The 14197-nt window shown below is 53.3% G+C and overlaps 1 non-coding gene across 1 annotated transcript; it reads right to left on the bottom strand.

Moving 5' to 3' along the window:
- Positions 1-7272: 7272 nt before the first annotated feature.
- TRNAN-GUU (transfer RNA asparagine (anticodon GUU)) lies at positions 7273-7349 on the bottom strand. Its single transcript has one exon. It is a non-coding gene; the product is annotated as a tRNA-Asn (tRNA).
- Positions 7350-14197: the final 6848 nt, after the last annotated feature.

Genomic DNA, 14197 nt, shown 5'->3' on the forward strand with positions numbered 1-14197 from the left:
ATGGAGACAGTCCTGTTATACTCTCACCACCAGCATAACATATCTTCAAAGCTATCGGCCCAAAGAAAAAAAGCGCCGCACCACCCCGGGTGGGCTCGAACCTCCAACCTTTCGGTTAACAGCCGATCGCTCTAGCCAATTGCGCCACGGAGACAGTCGCGGTCCACTCTCACCACCGTCAAAACATATCTTCAAAGCTATCAGCCCAAAGAAAAAAAACCGCTGCAGCACCACCGGGTGGGCTCGAACCTCAACCTTTCGGTTAACAGCCGATCGCGCTAGCCAATTGCGCCACGGAGACAATCCTGCTCCACTCTCACCACCATTAGAACATAGCTTCAATGCTATCAGCCCAAAGAAAAAAAGCAACACACCATTCTCGGGAGGGCTCGAACCTCCAACTTTTCAGTTAACAGCCGATCGCGCGAGCCAATTGCGCCACGGAGACAGTCGCGCTAGACTTTCACCACCGTCAGAACATTTCCTCAGAGCTATCAGCCCAAAAGAAAAAAAGCGCCGCACCACCACCGGGTGGGCTCAAACCTCCAACTTTTTGGTTAACAGCCCATCGCGCTAGCCAATTGCGCCACGGAGACAGTCGTGCTCCACTCTCACCACCATCAGAACATACCTTCAAAGCTATCAGCCAAAAGAAAAAAAGCAACACACCACCACCGGGTGGGCTCGAACCTCCAAACTTTTGGTTAACAGTCCATCGCGCTAGCCAATTGCGCCATGGAGACAGTCATGCTCCACTCTCACCACCATCAGAACATATCTTCAAAGCTATCAGCGCAAAGAAAAAAGCAACACACCACTCCCGGGAGGGCTCGAACCTCCAACCTTTCGGTTAACACCCGATCGCGCGAGCCAATTACGCCATGGAGACAGTCCTGTTATACTCTCACCACCAGCATAACATATCTTCAAAGCTATCGGCCCAAAGAAAAAAAGCGCCGCACCACGCCGGGTGGGCTCGAACCTCCAACCTTTCGGTTAACAGCCGATTGCTCTAGCCAATTGCGCCACGGAGACAGTCGCGGTCCACTCTCACCACCGTCAAAACATATCTTCAAAGCTATCAGCCCAAAGAAAAAAAACCGCCGCAGCACCACCGGGTGGGCTCGAACCTCAACCTTTCGGTTAACAGCCGATCGCGCTAGCCAATTGCGCCACGGAGACAATCCTGCTCCACTCTCACCACCATTAGAACATAGCTTCAATGCTATCAGCCCAAAGAAAAAAAGCAACACACCATTCTCGGGAGGGCTCGAACCTCCAACTTTTCAGTTAACAGCCGATCGCGCGAGCCAATTGCGCCACGGAGACAGTCGCGCTAGACTTTCACCACCATCAGAACATTTCCTCAGAGCTATCAGCCCAAAGAAAAAAAAACGCCGCACCACCACCGGGTGGGCTCGAACCTCAACCTTTCGGTTAACAGCCGATTGCGCTAGCCAATTGCGCCACGGAGACAATCCTGCTCCACTCACACCACCATCAGAACATATATTCAATGCTATCAGCCCCCCAAAAAAAGCAACACACCACTCTCGGGAGGGCTCAAACCTCCAACTTTTCAGTTAACAGCCGATCGCGCGAGCCAATTGCGCCACGGAGACAGTCCTGCTCCACTCTCACCACCGTCAGAACATTTCCTCAGAGCTATCAGCCCAAAGAAAAAAAAAACGCCGCACCACCACCGGGTGGGCTTGAACCTCCAACCTTTTGGTTAACAGCCCATCGCGCTAGCCAATTGCGCCACGGAAACAGTCGTGCTCCACTCTCACCACCGTCAGAACATTTCTTCAGATTATCAGCCCAAAGAAAAAAAAAGCGCCGCACCACCACCGGGTGGGCTCTAACCTCCAACCTTTTGGTCTACAGCCGATCGCGCTAGCCAATTGCGCCAGCCACGGAGACAGTCCTGCTCCACTCTCACCACCGTCAGAACATATCTTCAAAGCTATCAGCACGCAGAAAAAAGCAACACACCACTCCCGGGAGGGATCGAACCTCCAACCTTTCAGTTAACAGCCGATCGCGCTAGCCAAATGCGCCACGGAGACACTCGTGCTCCACTCTCACCACCGTCAGAACATTTCTTCAGACTATCAGCCCCAAAAAAAAGCGCCGCACCACCACCGGGTGGGCTCGAACCTCCAACCATTCGGTTAACAGCCGCTCGCGCTAGCCAATTGTGCCACGGAGACAGTCGTGCTCCACTCTCACCACGATCAGAACATATCTTCAAAGCTATCAGCTCAAAGAAAAAAAGCAACACACCACTCTCGGGAGGGCTCGAACCTCCAACCTTTCGGTTAACAGCCGATCGCGCCAGCCTATTGCGCCGCGGAGACAGTCGTGCTTCACTCTCACCACCGTCAGAACATTTCTTCAGATTATCAGCCCAAAGAAAAAAAGCGCCGCACCACCACCGGGTGGGCTCTAACCTACAACCTTTTGGTCAACAGCCGATCGCGCTAGCCAATTGCGCCAGCCACGGAGACAGTCCTGCTCCACTCTCACCACCGTCGGAACATTTCTCCAAAGCTTTCAGCGCAAAGAAAAAAAAGCGCCGAACCACCACCCGGTGGGTTCGAACCTCCAACCTTTCGGTTAACAGCCGATCCCGCTAGCCAATTTCGCCACGGAGACAGTCGTGCTCCACTCTCACCACCATCAGAACAAATCTTCAAAGCTATCAGCGCCAAGAAAAAAGCAACACACAACTCTCGGAAGGTCTCGAACCTCCAACCTTTCAGTTAACAGCCGATCGCGCGAGCCAATTGCGCCACGGAGACAGTCGCGCCAGACTTTCACCACCGTCAGAACATTTCCTCGGAGCTATCAGCCCAAAGGAAAAAAAGCGCCGCACCACCACCGGTTGGGCGCGAACCTCCAACCTTTTGGTTAACAGCCCATCGCGCTAGCCAATTGCGCCACGGAGATAGTCGTGCTCCACTCTCACCACCGTCAGAACATTTCTTCAGATTATCAGCCCAAAGAAAAAAAAGCGCCGCACCACCACCGGGTGGGCTCGAACCTCCAACCTTTCGGTCTACAGCCGATCGTGCTAGCCAATTGCGCCAGCCACGGAGACAGTCCTGCTCCACTCTCACCACCATCAGAACATATCTTCAAAGCTATCAGCCAAAGAAAAAAACCGCCGCAGCACCACCGGGTGGGCTCGAACCTCCAACCTTTCGGTTAACAGCCGATCGCGCTAGCCAATTGCGCCACGGAGACAGTCCTGCTCCACTCTCACCACCATCAGAACATATCTTCAAAGCTATCAGCTCAAAGAAAAAACCAACACACCAATCCTGGGAGGGCTCGAACCTCCAACTTTTCGGTCAACAGTCGATCGCGCTAGCCAATTGCGCCACGGCGACAGTCCTGCTCCACTCTAACCACCGACAGAACATATCTTCAAAGCTCTCAGTGCAAAGAAAAAAGCAACACAACACTCTCGGGAGAGATCGAACCTCCAACCTTTCAGTTAACAGCCGATCGCGCCAGCCAATTGCGCCACGGAGACAGTCGTGCTCCACTCTCACCACCGTCAGAACATTTCCTCAGAGCTATCAGCCCATAGGAAAAAAAGCGCCGCACCACCACCGGGTGGGCTCGAACCTCCAAACTTTTGGTTAACAGTCCATCGCGCTAGCCAATTGCGCCATGGAGACAGTCGTGCTCCACTCTCACCACCATCAGAACATATCTTCAAAGCTATCAGCGCAAAGAAAAAAGCAACACACCACTCCCGGGAGGGCTCGAACCTCCAACCTTTCGGTTAACACCCGATCGCGCTAGCCAATTACGCCATGGAGACAGTCCTGTTATACTCTCACCACCAGCATAACATATCTTCAAAGCTATCGGCCCAAAGAAAAAAAGCGCCGCACCACCCCGGGTGGGCTCGAACCTCCAACCTTTCGGTTAACAGCCGATCGCTCTAGCCAATTGCGCCACGGAGACAGTCGCGGTCCACTCTCACCACCGTCAAAACATATCTTCAAAGCTATCAGCCCAAAAAAAAACCGCCGCAGCACCACCGGGTGGCCTCGAACCTCAACCTTTCGGTTATTAGCCGATCGCGCTAGCCAATTGCGCCACGGAGACAATCCTGCTCCACTCTCACCACCATTAGAACATATCTTCAATGCTATCAGCCCAAAGAAAAAAAAAGCAACACACCATTCTCGGGAGGGCTCGAACCTCCAACTTTTCAGTTAACAGCCGATCGCGCGAGCCAATTGCGCCACGGAGACAGTCGCGCTAGACTTTCACCACCATCAGAACATTTCCTCAGAGCTATCAGCCCAAAGAAAAAAAAACGCCGCACCACCACCGGGTGGGCTCGAACCTCCAACCTTTTGGTTAACATCCCATCGCGCTAGCCAATTGCGCCACGGAGACAGTCGTGCTCCACTCTCACCACCATCAGAACAAATCTTCAAAGCTATCAGCCCAAAGAAAAAAAGCAACACACCACTCTCGGGAGGGCTCGAACCTCCAACCTTTCGGTTAACAGCCGATCGCGCTTGCCGATTGCGCCACGGAGACAGTCGTGCTTCACTCTCACCACCATCAGAACATTTCTTCAGATTATCAACCCAAAGAAAAAAAAGCGCCGCACCACCACCGGGTGGGCTCGAAACACCAACCTTTCGGTCTACAGCCGATCGCGCTAGCGAATTGCGCCAGCCACGGAGACAGTCCCGCTCCACTCTCACCACCATCAGAACATATCTTCAAAGCTATCAGCCAAAGAAAAAAACCGCCGCAGCACCACCGGGTGGGCTCGAACCTCCAACCTTTCGGTTAACAGCCGATCGCGCTAGCCAATTGCGCCATGGAGACAGTCGTGCTCCACTCTCACCACCTTCAGAACATATCTTCAAAGCTATCAGCGCAAAGAAAAAAGCAACACACCACTCCCGGGAGGGCTCCAATCTCCAACCTTTCGGTTAACACCCGATCGCGCTAGCCAATTACGCCACGGAGACAGTCCTGTTATACTCTCACCACCAGCATAACATATTTTCAAAGCTATCGGCCCAAAAAAAGCGCCGCACCAGCCCGGGGGGGCTCGAACCTCCAACCTTTTGGTTAACAGCCGATTGCTCTAGCCAATTGCGCCACGGAGACAGTCGCGCTCCACTCTCACCACCGTCAAAACATATCTTCAAAGCTATCAGCGCAAAGGAAAAAGCAACACACCACTCCCAGGAGGGCTCGAACCTCCAACCTTCCGGTTAACAGCCGATCGCGCTAGCCAATTACGCTACGGAGACTGTCCTGTTATACTCTCACCACCAGCATAACATATCTTCAAACTATCGGCCCAAAGAAAAAAAAGCGCCCCACCACCCCAGGTGGGCTCGAACCTCCAACCTTTCGGTTAACAGCTGATCGCCCGAGCCAGTTGCGCAACGGAGACAGTCGCGCTACACTTTCACCACCGTCAGAACATTTCCTCAGAGCTATCAGCCAAAAGCAAAAAAGCTACACACCACTTTCGGGAGGGCTCGAACCTCCAACCTTTCGGTTAACAGCCGATCGCGCTAGCCAATTGCGCCACGGAGACAGTCGTGCTTCACTCTCACCACCGTCAGAACATTTCTTCAGATTATCAGCCCAAAGAAAAAAAAGCGCCGCACCACCACCGGGTGGGCTCGAACCTCCAAACTTTTGGTTAACAGCGCATCGCGCTAGCCAATTGCGCCATGGAGACAGTCGTGCTCCACTCTCACCACCATCAGAACATATCTTCAAAGCTATCAGCGCAAAGAAAGAAGCAACACACCACTCCCGGGAGGGCTCGAACCTCCAACTTTTCAGTTAACAGCCGATCGCGCGAGCCAATTGCGCCACGGAGACAGTCGCGCTAGACTTTCACCACCGTCAGAACATTTCCTCAGAGCTATCAGCCCAAAGAAAAAAAACGCCGCACCACCACCGGGTGGGCTCGAACCTCCAACCATTCGGTTAACAGCCGCTCGCGCTAGCCAATTGTGCCACGGAGACAGTCGTGCGCCATTCGCACCACCGTTGGAACATTTCTCCAAAGCTTTCAGCGCAAAAAAAAGCGCCGAACCACCACCCGGTGGGGTCGAACCTTCAACCTTTCGGTTAACAGCCGATCCCGCTAGCCAATTGCGCCACGGAGACAGTCATGCTCCACTCTCACCACCATCAGAACAAATCTTCAAAGCTATCAGCGCAAAAAAAGCAACACACCACTCTCGGGAGGGCTCGAACCTCCAACCTTTCAGTTAACAGCCGATCGCGCGAGCCAATTGCGCCACGGAGACAGTCGCGCCAGACTTTCACCACCGTCAGAACATTTCCTAAGAGCTATCAGCCCAAAAGAAAAAAAGCGCCGCACCACCACCGGTTGGGCTCGAACCTCCAACCTTTTGGTTAACAGCCCCTCGCGCTAGCCAATTGCGCCACGGAGACAGTCGTGCTACACTCTCACCACCATCAGAACATATCTTCAAAGCTATCAGCCCAAAGAGAAAAAGCAACACACCACTCTCGGGAGGGCTCGAACCTCCAACCTTTCGGTTAACAGCCGATCGCGCTAGCCGATTGCGCCACGAAGACAGTCGTGCTTCACTCTCACCACCGTCAGAACATTTCTTCAGATTATCAGCCCAAAGATAAAAAAGCGCCGCACCACCACCGGGTGGGCTCGAACCTCCAACCTTTCGGTCTACAGCGGATCGCGCTAGCGAATTGCGCCAGCCACGGAGACAGTCCTGCTCCACTCTCACCACCATCAGAACATATCTTCAAAGCTATCAGCCAAAGAAAAAACCGCCGCAGCACCACCGGGTGGGCTCGAACCTCCAACCTTTCGGTTAACAGCCGATCGCGCTAGCCAAGTGCGCGGAGACAGTCCTGCTCCACTCTCACCACCATCAGAACATATCTTCAAAGCTATCAGCTCAAAGAAAAAATCAACACACCAATCCTGGGAGGGCTCGAACCTCCAACTTTTCGGTTAACAGTCGATCGCGCTAGCCAATTGCGCCAGGCGACAGTCCTGCTCCACTCTCACCACCGACAGAACATATCTTCAAAGCTATCAGTGCAAAATAAAAAAGCAACACAACACTCCCGGCAGAGATCGAACCTCCAACCTTTCGGTTAACAGCTGATCGCTCTAGCCAATTGCGCCACGGAGACAGTCGCGCTCCACTCTTACCACCGTCAAAACATATCTTCAAAGCTATCAGCGCAAAGGAAAAAGCAACACACCACTCCCAGGAGGGCTCGAACCTCCAACCTTTCGGTTAACAGCCGAACGCGCTAGCCAATTACGCCACGGAGACAGTCCTGCTATACTCTCACCACCAGCATAACATATCTTCAAACTATCGGCCCAAAGGAAAAAAGCGCCCCACCACCTTGGTGGGCTCGAACCTCCAACCTTTCGGTTAACAGCTGATCGCCCGAGCCAGTTGCGCCACGGAGACAGTCGCGCTACACTTTCACCACCGTCAGAACATTTCCTCAGAGCTATCAGCCCAAAAGAAAAAAAGCGCCGCACCACCACCGGGTGGGCTCAAACCTCCAACATTTTGGTTAACAGCCCATCGCGCTAGCCAATTGCGCCACGGAGACAGTCGTGCTCCACTCTCACCACCATCAGAACATATCTTCAAAGCTATCAGCCAAAAGAAAAAAAGCAACATACCACTTTCGGGAGGGCTCGAACCTCCAACCTTTTGGTTAACAGCCGATCGCACTAGCCAATTGCGCCACGGAGACAGTCGTGCTTCACTCTCACCACCGTCAGAACATTTCTTCAGATTATCAGCCCAAAGAAAAAAAAGCGCCGCACCACCACCGGGTGGGCTCGAACCTGCTACCTTTCGGTCTAAAGCCGATCGCGCTAGCCAATTGCGCCAGCCACGGAGACAGTCGTGCTCCACTCTCACCACCATCAGAACATATCTTCAAAGCTATCAGCGCAAAGAAAAAAGCAACACACCACTCCCGGGAGAGCTCGAACCTCCAACCTTTCGGTTAACAGCCGATCGCGCTAGCCAATTGCGCCACGGAGACAGTCCTGCTCCACTCTCATTACCATCAGAACATATCTTCAAAGCTATCAGCCCAAAGAAAAAAACCGCCGCAGCACCACCGGGTGGGCTCGAACCTCAACCTTTCGGTTAACAGCCGATCGCGCTAGCCAATTGCGCCACGGAGACAATCCTGCTCCACTCTCACCACCATCAGAACATATATTCAAAGCTATCAGCCCAAAAAAAAGCAACACACCACTCTCGGGAGGGCTCAAACCTCCAACTTTTCAGTTAACAGCCGATCGCGCGAGCCAATTGCGCCACGGAGACAGTCGCGCTAGACTTTCACCACCGTCAGAACATTTCCTCAGAGCTATCAGCCCAAAGAAAAAAAAACGCCGCACCACCACCGGGTGGGCTTGAACCTCCAAACTTTTGGTTAACAGCCCATCGCGCTAGCCAATTGCGCCACGGAGACAGTCGTGCTCCACTCTCACCACCGTCAGAACATTTCTTCAGATTATCAGCCCAAAGAAAAAAAAGCGCCGCACCACCACCGGGTGGGCTCTAACCTCCAACCTTTTGGTCTACAGCCGATCGCGCTAGCCAATTGCGCCAGCCACGGAGACAGTCCTGCTCCACTCTCACCACCGTCAGGACATATCTTCAAAGCTATCAGCGCACAGAAAAAAGCAACACACCACTCCCGGGAGGGATCGAACCTCCAACCTTTCAGTTAACAGCCAATCGCGCTAGCCAAATGCGCCACGGAGACAGTCGTGCTCCACTCTCACCACCGTCAGAACATTTCTTCAGACTATCAGCCGCCAAAAAAAGCGCCGCACCACCACCGGGTGGGCTCGAACCTCCAACCATTCGGTTAACAGCCGCTCGCGCTAGCCAATTGTGCCACGGAGACAGTCGTGCTCCACTCTCACCACCATCAGAACATATCTTCAAAGCTATCAGCCCAAAGAAAAAAAGCAACACACCACTCTCGGGAGGGCTCGAACCTCCAACCTTTCGGTTAACAGCCGATCGCGCTAGCCTATTGCGCCACGGAGACAGTCGTGCTTCACTCTCACCACCGTCAGAACATTTCTTCAGATTATCAGCCCAAAGAAAAAAAAGCGCCGCACCACCACCGGGTGGGCTCTAACCTCCAACCTTTTGGTCTACAGCCAATCGCGCTAGCCAATTGCGCCAGCCACGGAGACAGTCCTGCTCCACTCTCACCACCGTCGGAACATTTCTCCAAAGCTTTCAGCGCAAAGAAAAAAAAGCGCCGAACCACCACCCGGTGGGGTCGAACCTCCAACCTTTCGGTTAACAGCCGATCCCGCTAGCCAATTGCGCCACGGAGACAGTCGTGCTCCACTCTCACCACCTTCAGAACAAATCTTCAAAGCTATCAGCGCAAAGAAAAAAGCAACACACAACTCTCAGAAGGGCTCGAACCTCCAACCTTTCAGTTAACAGCCGATCGCGCGAGCCAATTGCGCCACGGAGACAGTCGCGCCCGACTTTCACCACCGTCAGAACATTTCCTCGGAGCTATCAGCCCAAAGGAAAAAAAGCGCCGCACCACCACCGGTTGGGCGCGAACCTCCAACCTTTTGGTTAACAGCCCATCGCGCTAGCCAATTGCGCCACGGAGACAGTCGTGCTCCACTCTCACCACCGTCAGAACATTTCTTCAGATTATCAGCCCAAAAAAAAAAAAGCGCCGCACCACCACCGGGTGGGCTCGAACCTCCAACCTTTCGGTCTACAGCCGATCGCGCTAGCCAATTGCGCCAGCCACGGAGACAGTCCTGCTGCACTCTCACCACCATCAGAACATATCTTCAAAGCTATCAGCCAAAGAAAAAAACCGCCGCAGCACCACCGGGTGGGCTCGAACCTCCAACCTTTCGGTTAACAGCCGATCGCGCTAGCCAATTGCGCCACGGAGACAGTCGTGCTCCCCTCTCACCACCATCAGAACATATCTTCAAAGCTATCAGCTCAAAGAAAAAATCAACACACCAATCCTGGGAGGGCTCGAACCTCCAACTTTTCGGTTAACAGTCGATCGCGCTAGCCAATTGCGCCACGGCGACAGTCCTGCTCCACTCTCACCACCGACAGAACATATCTTCAAAGCTATCAGTGCAAAGAAAAAAGCAACACAACACTCCCGGGAGAGATCGAACCTCCAACCTTTCAGTTAACAGCCGATCGCGCTAGCCAATTGCGCCACGGAGACAGTCGTGCTCCACTCTCACCACCGTCAGAACATTTCCTCAGAGCTATCAGCCCACTCCAGGGCGCGAGGGTTAGCTGTCCGCGGCCATGGAGGACCTTTGGGTCGAACTGGAGATTTCGTAAACAGGGATCCGCCAACTACATATAATGAAATAACCCAACATTTCGCTATGGATAGGAGAATCTTTCCACCTCCACATGCGAAGCTAAATAGAGCGCAGGCGCTTACATTGCGATTACTTCAAACAGAAACGTACCCTAACCCTGCCTTTCTTCACAAGCTTTATCCTGATGTTTATTTAACCAACTCGTGTACAAAATGTGGCGGTTTAGCCACCTTACACCACATGCTCTGGGAGTGCCCTTCGGTACGTGGCACCGATACAGCATCGTCCAGAAAGTGGGACTCCGCTCTCCGGAGTCCAGACATAACATCGCAACTTTGGGCTGTCCAGAGGGCCCACGATGCGGCGCTAGGGCTCGGCCTTACTGTCCCATCGTGGGAGCGGCCCGCCGTGTGCTAGGGCGCACGCCTTCGGACTTGTCAATAAAGTTTTTCCAAACCAAACCAATCAGCCCATAGGAAAAAAAGCGCCGCACCACCACCGGGTGGGCTCAAACCTCCAAACTTTTGGTTAACAGTCCATCGCGCTAGCCAATTGCGCCATGGAGACAGTCGTGCTCCACTCTCACCACCATCAGAACATATCTTCAAAGCTATCAGCGCAAAGAAAAAAGCAACACACCACTCCCGGGAGGGCTCGAACCTCCAACCTTTCGGTTAACACCCGATCGCGCTAGCCAATTACGCCATGGAGACAGTCCTGTTATACTCTCACCACCAGCATAACATATCTTCAAAGCTATCGGCCCAAAGAAAAAAAGCGCCGCACCACCCCGGGTGGGCTCGAACCTCCAACCTTTCGGTTAACAGCCGATCGCTCTAGCCAATTGCGCCACGGAGACAGTCGCGGTCCACTCTCACCACCGTCAAAACATATCTTCAAAGCTATCAGCCCAAAGAAAAAAAACCGCCGCAGCACCACCGGGTGGGCTCGGAGCTCAACCTTTCGGTTAACAGCCGATCGCGCTAGCCAATTGCGCCACGGAGACAATCCTGCTCCACTCTCACCACCATTAGAACATATCTTCAATGCTATCAGCCCAAAGAAAAAAAAGCAACACACCATTCTCGGGAGGGCTCGAACCTCCAACTTTTCAGTTAACAGCCGATCGCGCGAGCCAATTGCGCCACGGAGACAGTCGCGCTAGACTTTCACCACCATCAGAACATTTCCTCAGAGCTATCAGCCCAAAGAAAAAAAAACGCCGCACCACCACCGGGTGGGCTCGAACCTCCAACCTTTTGGTTAACATCCCATCGCGCTAGCCAATTGCGCCACGGAGACAGTCGTGCTCCACTCTCACCACCATCAGAACAAATCTTCAAAGCTATCAGCCCAAAGAAAAAAAGCAACACACCACTCTCGGGAGGGCTCGAACCTCCAACCTTTCGGTTAACAGCCGATCGCGCTTGCCGATTGCGCCACGGAGACAGTCGTGCTTCACTCTCACCACCGTCAGAACATTTCTTCAGATTATCAGCCCAAAGAAAAAAAGCGCCGCACCACCACCGGGTGGGCTCTAACCTACAACCTTTTGGTCAACAGCCGATCGCGCTAGCCAATTGCGCCAGCCACGGAGACAGTCCTGCTCCACTCTCACCACCGTCGGAACATTTCTCCAAAGCTTTCAGCGCAAAGAAAAAAAAGCGCCGAACCACCACCCGGTGGGTTCGAACCTCCAACCTTTCGGTTAACAGCCGATCCCGCTAGCCAATTGCGCCACGGAGACAGTCGTGCTCCACTCTCACCACCATCAGAACAAATCTTCAAAGCTATCAGCGCCAAGAAAAAAGCAACACACAACTCTCGGAAGGTCTCGAACCTCCAACCTTTCAGTTAACAGCCGATCGCGCGAGCCAATTGCGCCACGGAGACAGTCGCGCCAGACTTTCACCACCGTCAGAACATTTCCTCGGAGCTATCAGCCCAAAGGAAAAAAAGCGCCGCACCACCACCGGTTGGGCGCGAACCTCCAACCTTTTGGTTAACAGCCCATCGCGCTAGCCAATTGCGCCACGGAGATAGTCGTGCTCCACTCTCACCACCGTCAGAACATTTCTTCAGATTATCAGCCCAAAGAAAAAAAAGCGCCGCACCACCACCGGGTGGGCTCGAACCTCCAACCTTTCGGTCTACAGCCGATCGTGCTAGCCAATTGCGCCAGCCACGGAGACAGTCCTGCTCCACTCTCACCACCATCAGAACATATCTTCAAAGCTATCAGCCAAAGAAAAAAACCGCCGCAGCACCACCGGGTGGGCTCGAACCTCCAACCTTTCGGTTAACAGCCGATCGCGCTAGCCAATTGCGCCACGGAGACAGTCCTGCTCCACTCTCACCACCATCAGAACATATCTTCAAAGCTATCAGCTCAAAGAAAAAACCAACACACCAATCCTGGGAGGGCTCGAACCTCCAACTTTTCGGTTAACAGTCGATCGCGCTAGCCAATTGCGCCACGGCGACAGTCCTGCTCCACTCTAACCACCGACAGAACATATCTTCAAAGCTATCAGTGCAAAGAAAAAAGCAACACAACACTCTCGGGAGAGATCGAACCTCCAACCTTTCAGTTAACAGCCGATCGCGCCAGCCAATTGCGCCACGGAGACAGTCGTGCTCCACTCTCACCACCGTCAGAACATTTCCTCAGAGCTATCAGCCCATAGGAAAAAAAGCGCCGCACCACCACCGGGTGGGCTCGAACCTCCAAACTTTTGGTTAACAGTCCATCGCGCTAGCCAATTGCGCCATGGAGACAGTCGTGCTCCACTCTCACCACCATCAGAACATATCTTCAAAGCTATCAGCGCAAAGAAAAAAGCAACAAACCACTCCCGGGAGGGCTCGAACCTCCAACCTTTCGGTTAACACCCGATCGCGCTAGCCAATTACGCCATGGAGACAGTCCTGTTATACTCTCACCACCAGCAAAACATATCTTCAAAGCTATCGGCCCAAAGAAAAAAAGCGCCGCACCACCCCGGGTGGGCTCGAACCTCCAACCTTTCGGTTAACAGCCGATCGCTCTAGCCAATTGCGCCACGGAGACAGTCGCGGTCCACTCTCACCACCGTCAAAACATATCTTCAAAGCTATCAGCCCAAAAAAAAACCGCCGCAGCACCACCGGGTGGCCTCGAACCTCAACCTTTCGGTTATTAGCCGATCGCGCTAGCCAATTGCGCCACGGAGACAATCCTGCTCCACTCTCACCACCATTAGAACATATCTTCAATGCTATCAGCCCAAAAAAAAAAAAGCAACACACCATTCTCGGGAGGGCTCGAACCTCCAACTTTTCAGTTAACAGCCGATCGCGCGAGCCAATTGCGCCACGGAGACAGTCGCGCTAGACTTTCACCACCATCAGAACATTTCCTCAGAGCTATCAGCCCAAAGAAAAAAAACGCCGCACCACCACCGGGTGGGCTCGAACCTCCAACCTTTTGGTTAACATCCCATCGCGCTAGCCAATTGCGCCACGGAGACAGTCGTGCTCCACTCTCACCACCATCAGAACAAATCTTCAAAGCTATCAGCCCAAAGAAAAAAAGCAACACACCACTCTCGGGAGGGCTCGAACCTCCAACCTTTCGGTTAACAGCCGATCGCGCTTGCCGATTGCGCCACGGAGACAGTCGTGCTTCACTCTCACCACCGTCAGAACATTTCTTCAGATTATCAACCCAAAGAAAAAAAAGCGCCGCACCACCACCGGGTGGGCTCGAAACACCAACCTTTCGGTCTACAGCCGATCGCGCTAGCGAATTGCGCCAGCCAC

The sequence above is a fragment of the Rhipicephalus microplus genome, unplaced genomic scaffold (genome assembly GCF_043290135.1).
Source record: "Rhipicephalus microplus isolate Deutch F79 unplaced genomic scaffold, USDA_Rmic scaffold_12, whole genome shotgun sequence".
NCBI classification, from domain to species: domain Eukaryota; kingdom Metazoa; phylum Arthropoda; class Arachnida; order Ixodida; family Ixodidae; genus Rhipicephalus; species Rhipicephalus microplus.